General features: G+C 46.5%; 1 protein-coding gene across 1 annotated transcript in view; it reads left to right on the forward strand.

Moving 5' to 3' along the window:
* Positions 1-23,938, forward strand: part of lingo2 (leucine rich repeat and Ig domain containing 2) — a 270,359-nt gene that overhangs the window by 13,418 nt on the left and 233,003 nt on the right. Inside the window, exon 2 of the mRNA XM_056291037.1 lies at positions 14,349-14,450. The gene's annotated coding sequence lies outside the window, so the exon portion shown is untranslated. The remainder of the gene's footprint in view (positions 1-14,348; positions 14,451-23,938) is intronic.

The raw sequence follows: 23,938 nt of genomic DNA on the forward strand, positions 1-23,938 counted from the left end.
ACGTACATGTGCCAGCCAGCTGTGATTGACAGCTGTCCTGCAGCGCGGGGTGCCGGGCCTCAGCAGCAGAGCTGAGGAGACGCTGAACAGCTCTGGCGGCTGGAAATCAGCAGCATCTCTTTTCCACTGGGAAGGTTCGGAGGTAGACATAAACCAAATGAAGCGTGCCGATTGATTATCATGTCCTGGGTTTCAGCAATGTGGGAACCAGGAGGGGGGTCTTCCGCCATCAGCTGACACGGCTCATTGTTCTCCCAGAGCTAATAAAGAGCTTTACTGCTGCCGTTACACATTTGTGTGAGGCTACTGACACCGGCGACAAGAGGTCAAAATGGAGGCTGTAGAAACAGACCGTCTCTCTGCTGTTGTGATGGGGCGACACGACCCTGGATGGGGTGTCTCCTCAGATGCCCCAAGTGGCGTCATGTGTGTTTAGACTCAGCAAGAAACGTTGACAAGCCCAATTTCTCTCTTTTTTTTCTTCTTGGAGGATGAATAATGACATCCGACATGTTGATCAGTGTTTGTTTGAAAAGGTAAAAACCATCAAGAGCCTTTTCACCCTGGAGGAGTTGTGCCGCAGTAGAATTCATTAAGACCTTTTTTAGTTTTTGTCTTTCTTGTTACATCTTGAAGAAGCTCTCTCTTCTGGTTTTCTGAAGCCCACGTCACTTCGACCCCGTTATCATCTCCATCTGACCTCGGGGTCAGTGTGGCGCAGCAGCGGCAGTGACCTCAGCGGAGGCACATTGCTGAGGTTTGATGTGAGGGTCAGTGAGGTTGGGGCGGGGGGGTGGGGTCAGCGAGCGGGCGTGCCGCCTTCCTTCACCATACCGATTTCATTGAGTCAACAAAAAAACACTCATCCCCAATGCTTTGTTGTTGTTCGTGTTTGCTCTGCTCCGCCTGGCCTCGCTTTCTAGTGCAGAATCAAACCTGCCAAGTTGAACCTTGACCCCTTTGTCACCTCAGCTGATAACATTCCCCCATCATCATCATCGTCATCATCCATTATAAACCCCCATTCATGTAAATAGTGAAAACTAAACTGCGACTGAGCAATTAGTGAGCTGCACTGTGACCAGACGGTCGCTGACCTTCACCTGCGTATGTACTGCATATATACTGCATATGTACTGCGTATGTACTGCATATATACTGCATATGTACTGCGTATGTACTGCGTATGTAGTGTGAGTCAGAGTTACCTGCGTAAGTACTGCGTATGTATTGCAAGCCAGTCACAGTCATGTTGACTGGCCATGTAGGTTTGCACACACATGGAATGTGAGTCCGGTTTGGTAGCTCTCAGTGTACTTAACATAGAATTAACAACACAGTGCAACGATCTTCACATGTATACACCAGGACTGACTCATCCAGGTGAAATAAGAGGTGCTGAGGAGCCGGGGTGCAGAGAATATATCAGAGATGCTGGAAGACTTGTCAGCAGGTTACTGACACACATGCCTGAGGTGGATGACGTGACAAGCGTGTACCAGTCATGTCCGTCTAGATAGTGTCGCACAGCACACAAGTGTCAAAGGTCAAAAACTAAAGGTAAAAGGTCTATAAGGTGGGGGCGTCCAGCTAATGTTGCGGTCTATTCCATTGCTACCAACAAGGGGATCGCCAGTTTGAATCCTCATGTTACCTCCACCTTGTTTGGGCGTCCCTACAGACACAATTGGCCGTGTCTGCGGGTGGGAAGCTGGATGTGGGTTGTTTCCTGGTCGCTGCACTAGCGCCTCCTCTGGTCGGTCGGGGCACCTGTTCACGGGGGAGGGGGAACTGGGGGGAATAGTGCGATCCTCCTATGCACTACGTCCCCCTGGTGAAACTCCTCACTGTCAGGTGAAAAGAAGCGGCTGGTGACTCCACATGTATGAGAGGAGTCATGTGGTAGTCTGCAGTCCTCCCTGCATCAGCAGAGGGGGTGGAGCAGAGACCGGGATGGCCCAGAAGAGTGGGGTAATTGGCCAGATGCAATTGTGGAGAAAAAGGGGGGGAAATTTAGAAAAAGTCTGTAAGGTAAAAAGGGTCACACATTTGGGGGGGGGGTTCCCCTTTTTCTCCCCAATTGTACTTGGCCAAATACCCCACTCTTCTGAGCTGTCCCGGTCACTGCTCCACCCCCTCTGCTGATCCGGGGAGGGCTGCAGACTACCACATGTCTCCTCCGATACATGTGGAGTCACCAGCCGCTTCTTTTCACCTGACAGTGAGGAGTTTCACCAGGGGGACATAGCGCGTGGCAGGATCATGCTATTCCCCCCAGTTCCCCCTCCCCCCCAAACAGACGCCCTTAAAAAGTGTCACACTTTTAACCTTTTTTTTTTTCTTCCTTAAACGCACATGCAAAGCCTCCATGAAGAAGCCTGACCTCTGCTGCTCGGTACATCATTACCTTTCTTGTTTCCCATCAATCAGGAACCTTTATTAGCATTTTATTAGCATGACGTAAAGATAAATGGAGGTTGAGCGTTGCAACAAAATAGAAAATTTCACGCCCTCGACTTCCTCGTCGTCACATCACTGGTCGTCACTTTGACAGGGTTGTTCAGCCGACAGACAACAAGGGAAACATTTTGAGGATTTCTTTCCAACAAAATGGAGTCATGTTACTCTGGGTTAAATGCATAATTCAGCCAGTTTTCCTGGTTTTGTTTTCTCGTTTATTTCATCAGCTGTCCAGGCAGTTGTCACAGATACACTACATTGTTATGTTGTCTTTGGTTCTCTGTTCATTGTCTCTGAATTATGGGAGAAATAACAGAATGTCTGTGGAGCTGATGAGAACTTGGCAGAAGCAGTTCATCTCAATCAAAAATGTAGAAAATCTGAGCAATTTTGGATTATCGTCTTGTTGGCATTACTGAACATAAATAATGAATTTGTTGTGTTGTTTTGTGTTACTGTACATGTGTTTTATACTTGGATTCCCTTATTCACCGCCTATTGATGATCTAAGACACAATGTACTGGACATGACATGTACACTTGGCTGTGTTTTGACTGCTCTTCAGCCAATGTACCAGTAGTACCACTTCATGTTGCTCCGGTGTGGGCAGATGCAGAGCCCTAGAAAGAGAGAGTTACATCACTGAGGGGTCAGAATGCGAGAGGGTCACGTGGTTCATGTAGCCGCCGAATAGTTCCAAACGAAGCTTGGCGGGTCATTTAAATGAACTGCTTAGCCGTGATTTCTGGTAACTACTAACCAATATTTTCAGATTTTTACATTTCTATATAGATATATTCCAACGTGACACATATTCTATGCGCATGTGTAGGAACATTAAAACTAATATTTTGTTTGAAATTGATGGGCTATCACGCTTTAAATTACATCGTTAATTTGATTCAAGCGTGCTTGTAAAATGGTCATCATTAAAATGTCAACTTTAGATTCTTACCTGTACCAGGTAAGAACCTTTGATTAATGCGAGAAACATACCTTCGCCATAGAAATCCTATTGCCCCGGGTCGCACTGTTTGGAACTATCCGGGGCTCCCATGATCCGCCATTGCTGTTAAATAATTGGCCCACTGACGTCTACGGAGTTGACGTAACTCTCTCTTTCTAGGGCTCTGGACAGATGGCTGCACGAATTCGCGCTTGCGGCGGCCTCACCCAGTACCGTCCAGTTAGTGTCTTTGTCCACGTCTGTGCCTCAGTTTTGTCTTCATTTGATGGCTGGGAGAGCAGAGCGGGGCAGGCTAAGCTAACTGCTAGCGCATGCAGGCCGGCAGTTCTGATAACACTGAGGGTGGTCTGGCGGCGGCCTCACCTGGCGTTGACTGGCGTGGTGTTTTTGATGTCATCGTGAGGAGTGCGGGGAGGTGTGTCGAGGGTGTCTAGCTGGGAGAACTGGCGCTGGATCGGCTGGGAGAGCTTGGTCTGCTTTGTCCGGTGGGCCTGGGGACCAAGGCCCCTGCCTGGAGCTGCGCCCGAGGAGGAAACGCCGAGGGCGGTCTGACAGGACGTGGAAGCGGGGCAGGCTAAGCTAACTGCTAGCCCATGCAGACCGGCAGTTCCGACAGTCTCCTGGCTGGTGTTCGTTCCCTTCGACAGTGATTTTTTTGTTTAGTTTGGATATATGTGTTAGTTTGGGCATGTGTGTTAGTTTGGGTATGTGTGTTCTTGTAGGTTTTGGATGTGTTGTTGTCTTCGTGCTATACTGCCGTGGGCTAGAGGAAACGACAAAGTGTTCCTGATTCCTGATGTAGTACTAATATAACTATGTAACATACATTTCTACCACCTCATGTAGTACTACAATGATATGACTATTCTAGCTAGTGTACCACCACTTTTACTTCATATAGCACTTTTACATGTAAAACATGTTTTTCTACTACTTAGCACTACTGTGATATGACTAGCAAATGTACAACCACTACTACTTTAAATGGTACTACTATGATATGCTTACTATGTATCACGAGTACTACTACTACTGCTACTTCATGTAGTAGTGCTATGATATACCAGTTGGTGTTGTTCAAATGTTATTTTTTGACTCTCGTGTGAGCTGTAAACCCAAATCTAAAACAAAAACTAGTACTGCGATGTGGTGAAAGAAAGGCGTTGTAGGTGACTTCACCTTCCGTGAAGTCATCGCAAAATGGCTTCTATCTGCCCTCCACCAGTTTATCCGTTTACTACGACTGTGTTGCCCCCCCCCCCCCGAGACCCATTGAGGAGTGTTTTGTGCACTGTGATGCTGACCAGTGCAAGCGAGCGAGAGAGAACCGAGACTTCTCCACCACACACACTTAATTTCAAAACACTTAAGTGATTCTCAATCCCAACATGCCTCAGCCTGCCAACGCCATGACAGATGCTGCGGAATTGAATATAGATTTCAGTGAGCAAGGCAGGTGTGGCTGATGAATCTCAATTTACCGTCGTCCATATTTCACTGCTGCTGCTGCCACAGATAGCCGAGGGGGAAGATGGGTGAGATCGGTGTGACTGCACCTGCCAAACTGTCAGCCGGGCGGTGTTGGCGATGATATGTACTTCATAAAAGCGTGTATTTATCCAGCAGGGACTCCTGCTCTCCACGTCATTTCTCCAGCCAAAAGAGAGGAAGGGAAGTGAAGAAACGACGTGTTTCATGTCCAGGTCATTCATCCCAACTCTTAAGTGTTCCATATGATCATATTAGCTGAGGGAGGAAGACTGTTGAAGGCGTAGTGAATGTAAAGACCCTGAAGGGGGCCTGCATGTACCTACTACTGTGGGTTCAATGCTGAACTAGAAAATATTCGGAGCAAACATAAGGGATTTTACACGATATCGACATTTTGATCTACACTATGAATTTACATAATGAAAAGTGATGCCATCCCTTAAAAAGTTGAGGAAACTGCATTTAGATGTGTTGACCCTCCATTACACCACTGCAACTAATATCGCGGACCTCATTTTATGAGAAATTTTACTTAATAGATTTTCATTATTATTCATTTAGACATCAAAATTGTATATCATGAGGCGGCAATATCCAAATGTATTACTGATACAAAACCATTGTGAGACAATAAACAATTATAGTGAGTTATTGGCCAGCTCTATTTGGATTTAAAGCGGACAACTTGTCAGTGTTACCCCCCTTACATTTCCAAGTGTTTTTATTGTCCGAGCCGCTGTCGCGAAGTCAACCAGATGGCTTTCCGTTTATCAGCACCTGTCTACTTTCCAAAGCAAGAAACAACAGTTAGAATCCCAGTTCGGACTAGAAACCCCGATCTCAGCGCCATGATGACGGCAGAGTAAAACATCCAGTAGTACTGATAAGTGTGCAGGTTGTGTTACTTCCTGATCCCGTAGAAATAATGCCAGCTGAATTGTTTGTTTGGAACCCTCTCAAGTCGCGGGTGTTGTCGATCTCGATGGGGAAACAGAGTTTGATACAACACTGGCACTCGCTCCATAGAGTGAACGCCCGTCCGAGGTTCACCTTTGTTTTACCTCTGTTTCTCTCACTCTCTCTCTTCACCTTCTTTGCTCCCTCTGTCAACGGGGCTCTTGCCAGGTGGAGTTTCCACCGTCACTTCGGTTGTTCCACCGTCTGCCATTTCTGCTACTGGAGATAACTAACTCCGCTGATAACCGGAGCTGAGAACTCCGCTAACTGGAGATAATAAACTCCGCTTCCGGTGTGGGAAGATGGCAGCACAAATTCGCATTTGCAGGGGCCTCACGCAGTACCATCCATGCAGTGTCTTTGTCCACGTCTGAGTTTTGTCTTCGTTTTGTCTTCGTTTGACGGCTGGGAGAGCTGGTGCTGGGTCGGCTGGGAGAGCGAGGTAGGCTAAGCTAACTGCTAGCCCATGCAGACCAGCAGTTCCGATAACACCGAGGGCGGTTTGGCAGCGGCCTCGCCTGGCATTGGCTGTGGTGTTTTTGATGTTGTCGTGAGCAGTGCGGGGAGGTGTGTCGAGGGTGTCTGGCTTGGGTAGCTGGCGCTGGATCAGCTGGGAGTGCTTGGTCTGCTTCGTCCGGTGGGCCCGGGGACCACGGCCCCTGCCTGGAGCTGCGCCCGAGGAGGGAACGTCGTGGGCGTTCTGACAGGACGCGGAAGCGGGGCAGGCTAAGCTAACTGCTAGCTGATGCAGACCGGCGGTTCCAACAGTCATCATGGCTGGTCTTCGTTCCCTTGGACAGTGATTTTTTTGTTTAGTTTGGATATATGTGTTCTTTAGTTTTGGGATGTGTTTTTGTCTTTGTGTTGTACTGCTGTGGGCTGTGTTTTTTAATTTAATTTAATGGGCTGAAGTGAAATGACAGTGTTCCTGGTTACTGAACTACGAGTAGCTATCGGGGAAAACAAAAGCCTATCCTCTTCGTACTTTGGTTGCGCAATGGTTGATTTTGCACTTCCTTTGGCTGCAAATCGAGCCTTATTCTCCCACGAGATCCTACCGTGGCAGACAGAATTTGGTTCCCTATAAGCTTGAAAGCGAGGCTTATAGGGATTCTGTAGCCATTACACTGTGCAGTCAACATTTACTTCATAATAAGTTATAGGTGTTAAGGTTGGCATCATACCTGAAGAGTTGCCATTGTTGATATAAAATAAGCATCTTGTGTCCTTCTTAGCTGATAATAATTGAAAATATGGGTCTGTTTTACTCCAAACTTTACAACCAATTAGGGATGTGAACAAACCTTTTTCAGCATCAGAAAAGATTAAAAACTTGGATTTATTTGTTGTGGCGACACGGTGGCGCAGTGGTTACCACAGCCGCCTCCTAGCAAGAAGGTCCTGGGTTCGAGCCCCGGGGTAGTCCAACCTTGGGGGTCGTCCCGGGTCGTCCTCTGTGTGGAGTTTGCATGTTCTCCCCGTGTCTGCGTGGGTTTCCTCCGGGGGCTCCGGTTTCCTCCCACAGTCCAAAGACATGTAGGTCAGGTGACTCACCCGTACTACATTGTCCCTTGGTGTGTGTGTGTGTGTGTGTGTGTGTGTGTGTGTGTGTGTGTGTGTGTGTGTGTGTGTGCGCCGTGTGTGTTTGCCGTGTGATGGTCTGGCGGCCTGTCCAGGGTGTCTCCCCTCCTGCCACCCAGTGACTGCTGGGATAGGCTCCAGCATCCCCGTGACCCTGAGAGCAGGATAAGCGGTTCGGATAGTGGATGGATTTATATGTTGTTAGTCCCTGCAGTAAGAGACCCATCAATCAACGTGGGAGTGAAGGCAGCTTCTAATTCTGTGGTGTGTGTTTTGGTAGTGGGGTGAACCTTTGGTTTACATTTGAATCAAGCATTGCACCTTTGAATATGTTGTGTGTATCTCAAGCTATTATTTTCTTTTGCTGCATATATTTTAACGTGTTCAAAGAGGAATTCTATGTTGGATCTTGAATTTGCATCAGAAATATGAACAACGCATTTGATCAAAAATAAATGAATCAAAATGCTTCCTACTCTTCCTCCTGCGTGAAGATTACGGGTCACTTCGCGGTAAATCCTATCATGTAAATTCACCCTATAGCAGTACTGTATAATTTCAGGCCTCGTGGGTAATGTCATCTTGACAATTTCATCATGTTTAATAATTATCTCTGCAACACACGCTGTCTCTTCATTTTACATGCACTGGAAGGCTGCCGTGGCCCCATGGCACGCCGGCGACATGCTCCTCACATCTGCATAAGGAACAAAAAACAAACCACAACAAAACTGTCTGCTTCCACGCCAACCCACAAGGAGGAAGACCGACAACTCCGTTCATTCCAGCAGACTCACGCAACTGCTGTAGGACACCAGAAGTTTTGTTCAAACTAAAATCTGAGCTCTTCAGCTTTGGACCCTTCTCTTCTTCCTCGGAGAGGCTGGTGGTCCTGAAGGTGGGGCTGCTCCGGGCTGGTCATCCTACTGCTGCGTCCACGTGGTCCGCGGGAACCTGGCGCATCTGACTTAGCAAATTGGTGCAGCTTTTCTTCTGATTTGGTCAGCATTCATTCACACGCTGTTGTGTGAGAGGAGAAACCATGGTGGCGCTAGTCCAAACAGGTGAATGTTGCTGCAAACGCTTTTTGGGTTTAAAGCACATTTGCAAAGCCTTTATAAGTTTGTTTTTTTGTTTTCTCCAGATGATGAGGAGAACAAAAAACACTTACAGATTATTTTAATGCAGTAAATATGATGTTTTCTTAACGTCAGCTATTACAAAATCTATCTCCTGCAACGTTCGCGAGGTGACACGTTTTATTCACGGCACAACTCGACAACTCGGGTACCAGAGAAATTCTCGGATTTTTCGACATAATTTATCTGCCATTCATCGGATATTTCCTGGTAGGGAAAACTCCTGGCACAGGCTCTTGTACTATCACGCATTGACTGCTGCAGCTCCTGACCGGCAGGTCTGCCTGCACGCACTTTCACACCTCTGCAGATGATCCAGAACACGGCGGGCGGGCGGCGCGTCTGGTCAGCACATGTCACTCCGCTGTTCATATCCCTCCGCTGGCTCCCAGACGCTGCCCGCTTTAAATTCACAACCTTGATGCTCGCTCACAAAACAGCAACTAAAACGGCTCCCGCCTACCTGAACTCCCTCATCCAGGTCCACACTCAGTCCCGCTCACTACGCTCTGCCAATGAAAGGCGCCTGGCACTTCCGCCACAACGGGGCCTGGATGCAAATTTACGAATCCTAACTATGGCCACGCCAAGACCCCGAATCCTAACTATGGCCACGCCAAGACCCCGAATCCTAACTATGGCCATGCCAAGACCCCGAATCCTAACTATGGCCACGCCAAGACCCCGAATCCTAACTATGGCCACGCCAAGACCCCGAATCCTAACTATGGCCACGCCAAGACCCCGAATCCTAACTATGGCCACGCCAAGACCCCGAATCCTACTATGGCCACGCCAAGACCCCGAATCCTAACTATGGCCATGCCAAGACCCCGAATCCTAACTATGGCCACGCCAAGACCCCGAATCCTAACTATGGCCACGCCAAGACCCCGAATCCTAACTATGGCCACGCCAAGACCCCGAATCCTAACTATGGCCACACCAAGACCCCGAATCCTACTATGGCCACACCAAGACCCGATGCCTCTGATTGGCTAGTACTCGTTGCCTCCGCTGGTTAAGGTTAGGGATAGGGTTAGCCAATCACAGACAGAGTAGGGCGGGCCTTGGCGTGGCCATAGTAGGATTCGTAAATTCGCGGCCTGGATATACTCCAGAGCGGGCGCCTGCTTGGAGCGCGCGTTTCGCACATGCGCAGGAGATCGGCGTTACTTATTTCCGGGCAACATGGCGACATACAAGCAAGAAGAAGAGCTCCTTTGTTTGTTGTATTTCGCACAATTGGAGAAAAAAAAGAAAAAGAAGTGAAAGCAAGAAAATGGTGTGCGCGGCTGCTCAATCCCACCAGGACCACGGACGGGGAGTTCAACACGGCGCAGGAAATGCGTGTGGTGGACGGGAGAAGGTTTTATCTTTGTAGTGTTTTAATAACGAATTATAAAGATGAGCGTAACGACGAACCTCTTCACACGGCCTCTCTTCAAAGTCGGCGTCCACGTTTGTTTACCAGCGCATGCGCAGTGGCGCCCTTGTCCACTCGGACACAAAAATATGGAGGTACGCAGATGTCCACGCGGACCCCCTCTGATGAGGACATGTCCGTGCCGCAGACCCTCTCGTCCTCGCAGACGCAGGAAGGATAGCTGGCGGTTAAGTCAGTAGCCAGACTCTTCTGTTCTGTAGTTACCCAACTCCAGTCGATCCGCCGAGTCCCTCTCCATCTTTAAGAAGAAGCTGAAGACCCAGCTCTTTCTCCAGCACCTCCACACCTGATGCTATTAATAAAAGTACACCAAAGAAATAAAGACATAAAATGCTTCCATGCACCCCCTCTGCATTGCCTTTGTGCACTGCCTGTTGACACTTGTGTGCTATCGGACTCAAACCTAGTTTGTTGGCTCTTACTTTCATCGTCTCCTGACGAGATCCTCGCTTGTGTTGTATTACCTGTCAGGGGTATGTCACTTTGGATAAAAGTGTCTGCTAAATGAAGAACTAACATTGTAATTACAGTGTCAAATAACATGTAAAGGGCTGACTGATTACTAACTTATTATTTGTGGAAGTGTACGTTCTTGTTTCAATTTTATTTTTGCATTTATTTTTTTCCAACCTAGAAAAACCCTTTTGCAGCAAGTAACATGATGTCGTTAGGGGCAAGCAGGACATGGCGGTGCTTTCTAACACAATTAGAGGCGACACACACTATATGTGTCCGTGTGTGTTGCCACTTCTCATTAGGATTACGTATGGACCACTGATCCGCACAAGGACAAGAGACAACGTGCTGCTTATGCTTAGGTTTTCCTCCACAGCTGAACTCGCCCACTTGCTCCTCTCTCCATCTCTCTCTCTCTCTCTTCCATCTCTCTCGCTCTCTCTTGCTCTCTGTCACTCTCTCTCTCTCCCTCGCTCTGTCACTCTCTCTCTCTTCCATCTCTCTCACTCTCTCTCTGTCACTCTCTCTCTTGCTCGCTCTCTCTCCATCTCTCTCTCTCTTCCATCTCTCTAGCTCTCTCTTGCTCTCTGTCACTCTCTCTCTCTTGCTCGCTCTCTCTCTGTCACTCTCTCTCTGTCACTCTCTCTCCATCTCTCTCTCTCTTCCATCTCTCTCGCTCTCTCTTGCTCTCTGTCACTCTCTCTTTCTGTCACTCTCTCTCTCTTGCTCGCTCTCTCTCCATCTCTCTTTTGCTCTCTGTCACTCTCTCTCTCTTGCTCGCTCTCTCTCCATCTCTCTCTTGCTCTCTGTCACTCTCTCTTTCTGTCACTCTCTCTCTCTTGCTCGCTCTCTCTCCAGCTCTCTCTTGCTCTCTGTCACTCTCTCTCTCTTGCTCGCTCTCTCTCCATCTCTCTCTTGCTCTCTGTCACTCTCTCTCTGTCACTCTCTCTCCCTCGCGCTGAACTCGCCCACTTGCTCCTCTCTCCATCTCTCTCTCTCTCTTCCATCTCTTTCGCTCTCTCTTGCTCTCTCTCTGTCACTCTCTCTCCCTCGCTCTGTCACTCTGTCACTCTCTCTCTGTCACTCTCTCTCTTCCTCGCTCTCTCTCCATCTCTCTCTTGCTCTCTGTCACTCTCTCTCTGTCACTCTCTCCCTCTCTCTGTCACTCTCTCTCTCTTGCTCGCTCTCCATCTCTCTCTCTCTCTCTTGCTCTCTGTCACTCTCTCACTCTCACTCTGTCACTCTCTTTCTCCCTCTCTCTGTCACTCTCGCTCGCTCTCTGTCACTCTCTCTCTCTTGCTCGCTCTCTCTCCATCTCTCTCTCTCTCTCTTGCTCTCTGTCACTCTCTCCCTCTCTCTGTCACTTTCTCCCTCTCCCTGTCACTCTCTCGCTCGCTCTCTGTCACTCTCTCTCTCTTGCTCTCTGTCACTCTCTCCCTCTCTCTGTCACTCTTTCTCCCTCTCTCTGTCACTCTCTTTTGCTCACTCTCTCTCTTGCTCTCTGTCACTCTCTCCCTCTCTCTGTCACTCTTTCTCCCTCTCTCTGTCACTCTCTCTTGCTCACTCTCTCTCCATCTCTCTCTCTCTCTCTTGCTCGCTCTCTCTCCATCTCTCTCTCTCTCTGTCACTCTCTCTCTCTCGCTCACTCTCTCTCCATCTCTCTCTCTCTCTGTCACTCTCTCGCTCGCTCTCTGTCACTCTCTCTTGCTCTCTGTCACTCTCTCTCTCTCTCTCTCTCTTGCTCGCTCTCTCTCCATCTCTCTCTCTCTCTGTCACTCTCTCTCTTGCTCGCTCTCTCTCCATCTCTCTCTCTCTCTCTTGCTCGCTCTCTCTCCATCTCTCTCTCTCTCTGTCACTCTCTCTCTCTTGCTCACTCTCTCTCCATCTCTCTCTCTCTCTGTCACTCTCTCGCTCGCTCTCTGTCACTCTCTCTTGCTCTCTGTCACTCTCTCTCTCTCTCTTGCTCACGCGCTCTCCATCTCTCTCAGGACCGGCTGCAGCCTAGACCAGAAAACCACAGAAAGTCAAAATAACTTTCTGTGATACAAAGGCCCTTAAGAAAGCACCTGTCAGATAGAGAATTCTAAGAAACACTGCACACACACACACACACACACACACACACACAGATTACATTTCTATGTGGAGAAGGAAACCATTTTGATGAAGTAAAGCACTTCAGGACCACTGTTAAGAACCCAGTCAGGTACATAATGTTCAGAGACAGATAACATGTTTATGGTTTACTGTAAATGCCTTTATGAGCACACTCCCACGAGCACGCTCCTACGAGCACGCTCCTACGCCGAGCTGCCCCTGAAGAAGCTCATACTGTAGTTGAGGAGATGTTCATGTAAATGCATTTGTATGACGTGACAACACCTCTTGACCTCTAGAGGTGAACATTTCACTTTGTTCTTAAAACCTGAATCCCAGTGTTGATGAGGAGCGTCCATCTGCTTTAGCTTTCGGCTATGGTTTAATACCCCTTATTCCCCCCGGAATAAAGCCCTGATTATCTGGGTTTGGGCAGACGCTGATAAGAAACAAATGTTAACGAAGCTCTGTTAAGGATAACGGCATCCAGATGCTGCTGCGTATTAAGATGCTTTGTGGTGGCATAATGAAGGAGAACCTCCTGGCTGCTCTTCTGCATGTCCTGGTTCCTCATGGTGGTCTGTGCACTCATGGATGAAGAAAAGGCCGAGCTAGCTGCAGAACTCACAACTGGAAACCAGTCTACATGTTTCAGTACAGAGGATCTTTTATGCAGCAACGTATTTCATGACCACTTTATTTGCCAGGTGCAGTGAATGTGGGTCTAAGAGGAGCTCCCATACAATGCACAGGGAGGGAGAAGTCCAGGACACCCATTAGATCACAAATGGCATCCAGGAGGTGGGGAAGAAAGTACCTTTAGTTTTCCAGAATGGATCCATTTTATCATCTGAGCATTAAGGGGGAGCTAGCTCAACATCAAGGAAGTCATTTATCCACTCCGGAGCGACCCAGACTTGTTCCTCATCCGCAGAAGCAAGGGCAGACGAAAAAGGGGGTTATTATAAATTCAACAAAGTCACTCTTTCATGGCCTATCAATATTCCGCCGGCATGGTGGAAACCTGGGTTTGGGCTTAATGAGAGGATCCAATGGCTAAATGATCAAAAAACAGGACGGCTATTGTCCTTGAACTCTTAATGGTGTACTAATAGCACAGCGTGTCAGAAGTGATTTTAACAAGTGTCCTGAATCCAACTTTTTTCTTTTTCTTTTTTTATAATGTCTCAGCCTTTGGACTTGAAGATGAGATAACTCTATCTTGCACCCCCCCCCTACCCCGTCACAGCATTAACATCTCAGGCATGCCTTTTGCATAATCACCATCCTCTGTGTTTCCCCGTAGTGGAGATGAAGGGAGTCATTATGGTGGAGCGAGGAGCAGATGGGGGTGCTGAGATACTTAGGTCAGACTGTTTGGTAAGGACAGAAAAAAAAAACTGATAAGAAAGTTCTCATAAAGAAATCCGTTTGGTTGTGGAGCCGGAACGGTTTTGACCACTATGAGCTCCACTCAGGAAAGGATGTGGGTCCCATGCAGTTTCTGTTGTTTGTGAGGGTTTTGAAAATGTGGCATATATAGCCAAGAGCTCGGTGATTTGCTGTCACCCGCTGCCATTATCGATTCTCTGTGTCTCTCCCGTCTACCAGTCAGACTGTCTGAGGACTCTGTTTTCAAAATGTGTCTAAAATTATGGTCTTTGTGTATTGATTCCCACTGTGGGCTATAAGCTTACCCGTGACTTCAACGCTTTCTTTTTCTCTTCTCTTCCTCTGCTTCTCTAAAACCAGATAAAAGCTTGAGAGAGCAAGGGAGCGGAGGGGGGATCACCACAGAAGAAGAGAGAAAATAAGAAAAGGCCATGGCTGAGGGAATGATTGCTTCTCCAAGTGGTAAGCAGTAGACATTTACTGTCTTTAATCTGTTTTGTTCCCTCTTCGTTCTAGATGATTTCATCCCCTTTGTGTGACTCCTGACAACTCCCGAGTTCATTTACAGCCGGAGAAATGGATAGATAACATGCCCATAAAAAAAGAAAGGAAAGAAAAATCCTTCTTCTTTGTGGGTCAGACTGGGGAAACATGTTACTATACCATCCTAAACTTTACCAGATAGATCTTCATGTTAAACATCCACTTCTGTTTTATCATTGAGGTGATTGTTGAATATAGATTGTGAGCTGTGTTTTGTATTGAGCCCTTTCTTGTTTGCAATGGTGATGGACAGGTTGACGGACGAGATCAGGCAGGAGTCTCCGTGGACTATGATGTTTGTGGATGACATTGTGATCTGTAGTGAGAGTAGGGTGCAGGTGGAGGAGAGCCTGGAGAGGTGGAGGTATGCACTGGAGAGAAGAGGAATGAAAGTCAGTAGGAGCAAGGTGGAATAACTATGCGTGAATGAGAGGGAGGACAGTGGAATGGTCAGGCTGCAAGGAGTGGAGGTGACGAAGGTTTATGAGTTCAAATGCTTGGGGTCAACTGTCCAAAGTAACAGGGAGTGCAGAAGAGAGGTGAAGAAGAGAGTGCAGGCAGGGTGGAGTGGGTGGAGAAGACTGTCAGGAGTGATTTGTGACAGAAGGGTACCAGCGAGAGTGGTGGCACAGTAGTGCAGTGGTTAGCACGGTCGCCTCACATCAAGAAGGTCCTGGGTTTGAGCCCCGGGGTCGTCCTCTGTGTGGAGTTTGCATGTTCTCCCCGTGTCTGCGTGGGTTTCCTCCGGGTGCTCCGGTTTCCCCCCACAGTCCAAAGACATGTATGTCGGGTGAACCGACCATACTAAATTGTCCCTAGGTGGGAAGTGTGTGTGTGTGTGTGTGTGTGTGTGTGTGTGTGTGTGTATGTGTGTGTGTCCTGTGATGGGCTGGTGGCCTGTCCAGGGTGTCTCACTGCCTACTGCCCAATGACTGCTGAGATAGGCTCCAGCTGAGAGCAGGGTAAGTGGTTTGGATAATGGATGGATGGATGGGTACCAGCAAGAGTTAAAGGGAAGGTTTACAAGATGGTGGTGAGACCAGCTATGTTATATGGTTTGGAGACAGGGTTAGGAACGAGTATATTAGAGGGACAGCTCAGGTTGGACAGTTTGGAGATAAAGCAAGAGAGACAAGATGGAGATGGTTTGGACGTGTGGAGGAGAGATGCTGGGTATACTGGGAGAAGGATCCTGAATATGGAGCTGCCAGGGTGGAGGAGAAGAGGAAGGCCAAAGAGGATGTTTATGGATGTGGTGAGGGAGGACATGCAGGTGGCTGGTGTGACAGAGGAAGATGCAGAGGACAGGAAGAGATGGAGACGGATGATCCACTGTGGCGACCCCTAACGGGAGCAGCCCAACGTAGTAGTAGTGCTTTGTCTTTTGTCTGAAGCGGTGTCTTTTGCTTTGATATATTATCCATAGTGTTGGTTTCTGCCTTTCATTCAGCAGTTATTAAATGCGCTCAGTCACATTCCTACAGTTCTCCACCCTGATGGAAGAACAAATATGTAATTTGCTCGGCAAGATGAACACGGAATTTCTCATACTATACTAAAGATGCCGACAGCCTGTTTCATGCCATAAGCAATCATCAGCTGTCTATTAAAGAGTTTGCTTGAATCACTGGATTATTTTGCTCCTAATTTGTTGAGTACTTTTCCTACAAAATCATAATTTCATCGATCGGTGCTATATACTTAGAAAGGTAGCAGAGTAGTGTATGTCAGTGTCAAAGTCCAGTTCATTCTAATGGGCAGCTACCAAACGAGGTAAAACACCACGGGACTGTCTCATTGTGGTCATAATGGTTGTATCTTATGTTATGGTTTTTGAGAATTCATTTGAATGACCACATAGATCTATTTAAATGGGAAGAGTTTTCAGTAATGATGCAGCATTTTTCAACCAAGTGTAAACGTCCTTCACTAAGTACTTACAGAACATTTGCTGTGCCCGGTGGGGAGAATGAAATGAATATATCCGTTAAACTCTCACCATGGCATTGTTAGTGTGTGTGCTGTTATGTGTCTCAAAGTAGATCGAAAAGTTTCTAACTTTTCTGTTGCAAAACCAGTCTATCTGAGCAACTCTGACAGGCTTTAATTTAAGTCTGACAGAAATATCTTATTTCAAGAATCATTTACTCATCAAGAACGGCAAGATTATTAATTTTTGTTTTTGAATATTTATCTGGTTTCATCAAATCTTCTATAGTTGAAATATCTTACTGCACGGGCAGTTTATTTTTCTTTTTTGGGGAGTTTCTTATTTGAAAATGCTCAGTTCTTTTCCCATTTTGACCTGGCATTTTTTGGCAGTGTGGAAGATTCCCTCAGGGTCACCTTTTGAGTCTTAAGCCACGTGCCTTACACTGCAAAAGGCAGCTCCCAAAAACAAGGGGGGGGAAAAAACAATAAAATGGGGGCAAATATTACTTAAAATATACAGCATTATCTGCAACAGAACAGGAAAATTTCACTTGCCAAGATTTTTTAGAACAAATGAAATTATCTAGGCTCTAAGAACACACAGACATCTTAAAACTAATGCAGCCAGACTAAACTGAAATACATTTTATCTGGATGCAAAGAAAAGATTTAAGAATTATTTTCTCAATATCTTGGAAAAAAGTGCTTACAAATGCTTGTGCCATCATCTTGAAATAAGGCCATATTTTAGAAAAGATATCTTGAAAATGGTGCATGCCTTAATGAACACCCACTAATCCAGGTAAGAAAATTAAAGGAACTCCAATCAGTTCATCTGTTTATTGACAGAAACGTTTCATCATCATCTAAGTGACCTCTTCAGTCTCACCTGACTGCAGGTGTCCCCACCCTTATACAGTGGCATAACGACCCAAACCAATGATGGGTTTCATATGCAAATTGCTGTGATCAGGGTTACCGTGGCTGTGTTTACTAGTCACAGAGGATTGGGGAATGTTTGCAATTGCAGCATTGTAAGATGGTGACAGATGTGAAGATGTGGGAAGGTCACCACAGGCATGGTTCCAATGGTCAGTATGATGTTGGTTTCGCAGACAATCACAACAGGGCTGAGAGTGGTCTCACCTGAAGAAAGGTGTTGGGGTCTTCTGCAGACTGACACAAACACACAGAGATAAACATCTTATCTCATCTCATCTTCAGCCGCTTCTCCGGGGTCGGGTTGCGGAGGCAGCAAGCTAAGTAGGGCACTTCAGACGTTCCTCTCCCCAGCAACGCCCTCCAGCTCCTTCTGGGGGATCCCAAGGTGTTCCCAGGCCAGATTGGACATGTGGTCCCTCCAGCGAGTTCTGGGTCTACCCCGGGGTCTCCTCCCAGTTGGCCATGCCTGGTAAACCTCCAAAGGAAGGCACCCAGGAGGCGTCCTGATCAGATGCCTGAACCACCTCAACTGGCTCCTTTCAGCGCGAAGGAGCAGCGGCTCTACTCCGAGCTCCCTCCGGATGTCTGAGCTCCTCGCCCTATCTCTAAGGCTGAGCCCAGACACCCTACGGAGGAAACTCATTTCAGCCGCTTGTATCCGCGATCTCACCATTTTGGTGACTGCACAAAGCTCATGAGCATAGGTGAGGGCTGGAACGAAGATTGACTGGTAACTTGAGAGCTTTGCCTTCCGGCTCAGCTTTTCTCAGAGAAAAACAACTATGACCACAAAAGCAGTTCACACTCTTATCATCGTATGGTCAAGAAATGTGAAAATTCTTATACATCCACAAACTTCTTACCTCAGGAATGTGAAGCGTAGCCTCACTTGCATGTCCTAACTTCTTGGGTGAAGCCACAGGTGATGGGAAAATGTCTGGTAAAGCCTTCATCATGGAGATTGAGTGTTTCACTGTTAAAAACAAAAAATAGTCTCATTTAATTTACTGCAGCCAGTTATTTAAACAACCATTAATACTTCCATGGGATTCTCCATTGTCAACAGAGCCCATGATTACCTTTGTCCAGCAGTAGTGGCTTAATGACCTTTTTGAACATTCCATAAAACTGCCTGATGTCGTAAAAAGGTCTTCCAATGGGTCTTCAGTTTAGGTATGGAGCGGGAGTTCCCTCAATTAAGGATCTGCCAGAGTTCATCCATAACCCAACACACACGCACACACACACACACACACACACACACACACACACACACACATACACACACACCGAGAGAGTCAAACACACTGTGAATGTTACACTTTCTTGTTGGAGGCCTAGGAAGCATCAGCCTGCTTACTACCAGACGCAACTGAGAGCTCAATATTTTATATTTGTACAGTAGTTTACCCCTGTCCCTGCTATGACTTCTAATGCTGCTTTTGTGATACCCCGCAAATGAGCCTTGGAATTAAAAATCAAAAATCACTCCTAGATGTTTTGCTTCATGCTGCCGTCATGTAAACCTCATGTAAAGTTTAAGTTGGGTGGTAAAACGTGATTCCAATCAATGAAACGGTGGACTCTGGCAAAAGGAGGGCGGCTCAGCAACATGCAGAGCAAAGCGGGCTGGTTTCAGCAGATTACATCATAGTGGGTGAATTTGTGCGGTGCAGCTGAGAGCAGCAGTTAAAGCAAATGGAGTTTGTTGCCGTAAACGAAGATCAATATGCGCTTTATTTATTCTCGTCATTGACAAAACGGCTTGATTTGCTTCGTTGACGGGTGACCACAGTGTGCGTTATTGTAAATGAATCTGATATCGACTGCCTTGATAACATTGAAATAGAGTGATCATTTACTGCTCGATACCTCTCCTCTGCATGTGTTCACATTGTGCAGCAGTAAAGCTTCAAAACCACCGAGCTTTCAGCACAGACAATGAAGGAAGGTACCAGGCGTTATTATTACAATTCAGTTTTTGGGGAAACTTGGTAAAACAGTCACCATCTACTACTACTACTAATATTTCGGCTGCTGCCGTTGGGGGTCGCCACAGCGGATCATCCGTTTCCGTCTCTTCCTGTCCTCTGCATCTTCCTCTGTCACACCAGCCACCCGCATGTCCTCCCTCACCACATCCATAAACCTCCTCTTCTCCTCTTCCCTGGCAGCTCCATATTCAGCATCCTTCTCCCAGTATACCCAGCATCTCTCCTCCACACATGTCCACACCATCTCAATCTTGCCTCTCTTGCTTTGTCTCCAAACCGTCCAGCTGAGCTTTCCCTCTAATATACTTGTTCCTAATCCTGTCCTCCATCACTCCCAATGACAATCTTATCATCTTCAACTCCGCCACCTCCAGCTCCACCTCCTGTCTTAGCATCAGTGCCGCTGTCTCCAAACCATACAACATAGCTGGTCTCACAGCCATCTTGTAAACCTTCCCTTTGGGGCTGTGTGATACGACGATATATATCATGTGAAGATGGAAAACATCTATTGTTTCATATTAAGCTCTGTTGTTTATTTCATTGTGTTGCAAATCACAGTCTTAACAGCAGTATTTTACGTCATTGGGACGATCTTTTCCGCTCTTTGCACAGCACGGATGTAGGCAGGAAATTTGCATGAAGGCAATACAAACATGGAGGACAGTGAACGAAACACAGAACGCGGTAATTCCGAACAGAAGGACTCCGGCCAGTCAGGGCAAAACGAGGAGTTTGTACCTAAAAAAGGAGCTTCTTCTATCATATGGAAGTGGTTTGGGTATGGAAAGTCTGACATGGAGCAGAAAACTGTACTTTGCAAAATATGCCATACGCCGGTCCCCACAAAAGACTCAAACACCAATAGCCTCTTTTACCACCTATGCAACTATTGTTGAAAAGTGTTTTTTCTATTTACCTTTTTATATTTTAGACATTAATATTTTATATTTTGTTACATGCTTCATTAAAAATTTGCACAAAGGTTCTAAATAAAAGGAGAAAAATAATCAAATATAAGTAAGTACCTTTTATTTGTCGAGTATATAATTCAAAATATAATAAGAAATAGGCCTTTCCATGTGGTCATTTTACATAAACTGTTTATTCATTGAATTTACAGAAAATGATCTATATGGTGACATGTATCATTATTGTGATACGAAAGACCTATATCATGATATGTATTGTTATCGTGATATAAAAGACACATATCGTTATATGTATCGTTATCGTCATATGAAAGACCTATATCGCCATATGTATCGTTATCGTGATATGAAAGACATATCGTGATATGTATTGTGATGATATGAAAGACCTATATCATGATATGTATCGTGATTGCGATATGAAAGACTTATATCGTCATGTGTATCATTATTGTGATATGTATTGTTATCTTGATATGAAAAACATATATGTATCGTTATGACATGAAAGACATATATCGTTTTATGTATCGTTATCGTGATTTGTATAATTATTGTGATATGAAAGACATATAGTGATATGCATTGTTATCATGATATGAAAGACCTATATCGTGATGTGTTGTTATCGTGATATGAAAGACCTATATCGTCATATATATCGTTATCAATTCAATTTATTGTGATTAAAAACAATGTGCAGGCACATGTTAAAAAGGAAATGAGGGCTGTGGCTTCACCAAACAATGCAAGACAGACAAACACAGCAAACACAGTATAAGAAAACAATACATGAAGACTAAAAGCTAAAAATGTTAAAAGAGAGCTCGAATACAAAATATTTAAAAATATCTACAGACATTCAGTGGGTGGCCAGGTTCAGGTGGGCAACAGCTTGTGGAAAGAAGCTGTTTTTGAGCCTGGTAGTGCGGGCTCTGAGGCTCCTGTAGCAGTGCAGGGGGGAGAACAGTCCATGGTTGGGGTGGGTGGGATCTCTGCTGACGCTCAGACCCCTTCGAAGGCAGCGTTTGTGATAAATGTCTTTTATGGCTGGGAGCTGGGTACCGGTGATATGCTGGGCCGCCTTGACGACCCGCTGCAGAGCTTTCTGGTCTACTGAGGTGCAGCTGCCGTACCACACTGAGATGCAGATGGTCAGGATGCTCTCTATGGTGCAGTGGTAGAAGTTGGTGAGAATTTTGGGGGGTAGACGGGCGCTCCTCAGCCTCCTCAGGAAATGCAGGTGTTGTTGGGCCTTTTTCACAAGGGCCTGGGTGTTTAATGTCCACGAAAGGTCCTCGCTGATGCGGACTCCAAAGAATTTAAAGCTGGAGACACGCTCCACTTCCACCCCACTGATGTGTATGGGGGAGTGGCTGCAGCTTCTAGACCTCCTGAAGTCCACAATCAGCTCCTTTGTCTTCTGCACATTAAGGACAAGATTGTTGGTAGTACACCATGATGTGAGGTGCTCAATCTCATCTCTGTAGGCTGCCTTGTCATTGTTGGTGATACGGCCAATGACTGTGGTGTCATCTGCAAACTTAACTATAACATTTGAAGGGTGAGTTGGCAGGCAGTCGTGGGTAAAGAGGGAGAAAAGGAGGGGGCTCAGAACACAGCCTTGAGGGGCACCTGTGCTGAGGGTCAGGGTGGAGGAGGAGTGGTCATCTAACCTAACAGACTGAGGTCTGTTGGTCAGGAAGTCCAGGGTCCAGTTACAGAGGGAGGGGTTGAGGCCAAGGGAGAGGAGTTTGGTGGTTAGTTTGGCAGGGATGATAGTGTTGAAGGCAGAGCTGTAATCTATAAACAGCATCTGGATATATGTGTTGTTAAGTTCAAGGTGGGTCAGAACAACATGCAGGGCAGTGGCAATGGCATCCTCAGTAGACCTTTTGGGATGGTAGGCGAACTGATGTGGGTCGAATGTGGGGGGGGGGGGGGGGGGTAATGTTTTTGATGTGAGCCAGAACCAGTCTTTCAAAGCACTTCATGGCAATGGGGGTGAGTGCTATGGGTCGGTAGTCATTCAGACATGTAGATGTTGGTTTCTTGGAGACAGGAATGATAGAGGTGGTCTTAAAGCATGCCGGGACTTTAGATTGGGACAGTGAGAGGTTAAATACAGGTGTGAAGACCTCAGCCAGCTGGTCGGCACATTCCCAGAGGACCCGACCCGGTATGCCGTCTGGTCCGGCAGCCTTCCGTTTGTTCACTCTGCGCAGTGATTCTCTGACCTCTGCGACTGATAGAGTGAGCACCTGGTTTTCTGGGTGGCTGGGGATTTTTGTGGCTGGGTCAGTATTGTCCTTGTCGAAGCGGGCATAGAAATTATTTAGCTTGTCTGGCAGGGAGGCATCATGGACAGTGGGACCTCGATTAGAGCTTTTGTAGTCTGTGATGGACTGAATGCCTTGCCACATTCGCCGGGGGGATCAGAGTTATTGTGAAAGTGGTCCTCTATTCGTAGGGAATATTTATGTTTGGCTGTTCTGATGCCTTTTTTGAGGTTGGATCTGGCTGTGCTGTAGGCCTCACAGTTACCTGACTTGAATGCTGCATCCCGGACCTCACTGGTCATCCAGAGTTTCTGGATTGGACAGGTGCGTACTGAGTTTTTTCGTGATATGTATTGTTATCGTGATATGGAAGCCCTATACCGTGATATGTATCGCTATCATGATATGAAAGACCTATATCGTGATATGTATCGTTATTGTGACATGAAAGGCATATGTCGTGATATGTATCGTTATCGTGATATGAAATACCTATATCGTGATATGTATCGTTATCGTGATATGAAAGACCTATATCGTGATATGTATCGCTATCGTGATATGAAAGACCTATATCGTGATATGTATCGTTATCGTGATATGAAAGACCTATATCGTGATATGAGTTTTTGGTCATTTCGCACAGCCCTTATGTTCTTTAACTCTTGCTGGTACCCTTCCGTCACAAATCACTCCTGACATTCTTCTCCACCCACTCCACCCTGCCTGCACTTTCTTCTTCACCTCTCTTCTGCACTCCCCGTTACTTTGAACTTAAAACAAGGTTGTAATTTTCTTACTTCTTTCAGTTGTAATATATTGCACACCAGTAATGAGTGTCTGGAACACATATAAAAAATAAACTGGGGTAAAAATGAATTTGTTCAGGCTTAAATGTAAAATGGCGGTTGAAGCCCTGAGGTAGTCAGGGCTGCAGTACTAAAACATGATGAACTACTTTTGGTAATTACTGCAAGGCAAATGATCACGGCTACGAAGAAACAGAAGCCGTGTCTCCACTAAAGTACAAGAATAGATGCTGTTTATGGTGAGCTGCACTGCACCATGTCTTTACATGATTCATTCTTATAGAGAGTGACGGGCGGTGGGTTCTGTCCTGAGCAGCTCTCAGGTTGTCTTTAATACCCCCCCACACACACACACACACACACACTCTCTCATGCATGCACGCCCCGGACCCGTGCCTCCGGATGGATACCATGAATAATCAATCAATCAGTCAACCAAGTTGCATTTTATATAGCGCTTTTCTAGCTGCAACAGCCACTCAAAGTGCTTTACATTTCTGGTCAAATCTGAATTTCAGA

Source organism: Lampris incognitus, chromosome 1 (genome assembly GCF_029633865.1).
Source record: "Lampris incognitus isolate fLamInc1 chromosome 1, fLamInc1.hap2, whole genome shotgun sequence".
NCBI classification, from domain to species: domain Eukaryota; kingdom Metazoa; phylum Chordata; class Actinopteri; order Lampriformes; family Lampridae; genus Lampris; species Lampris incognitus.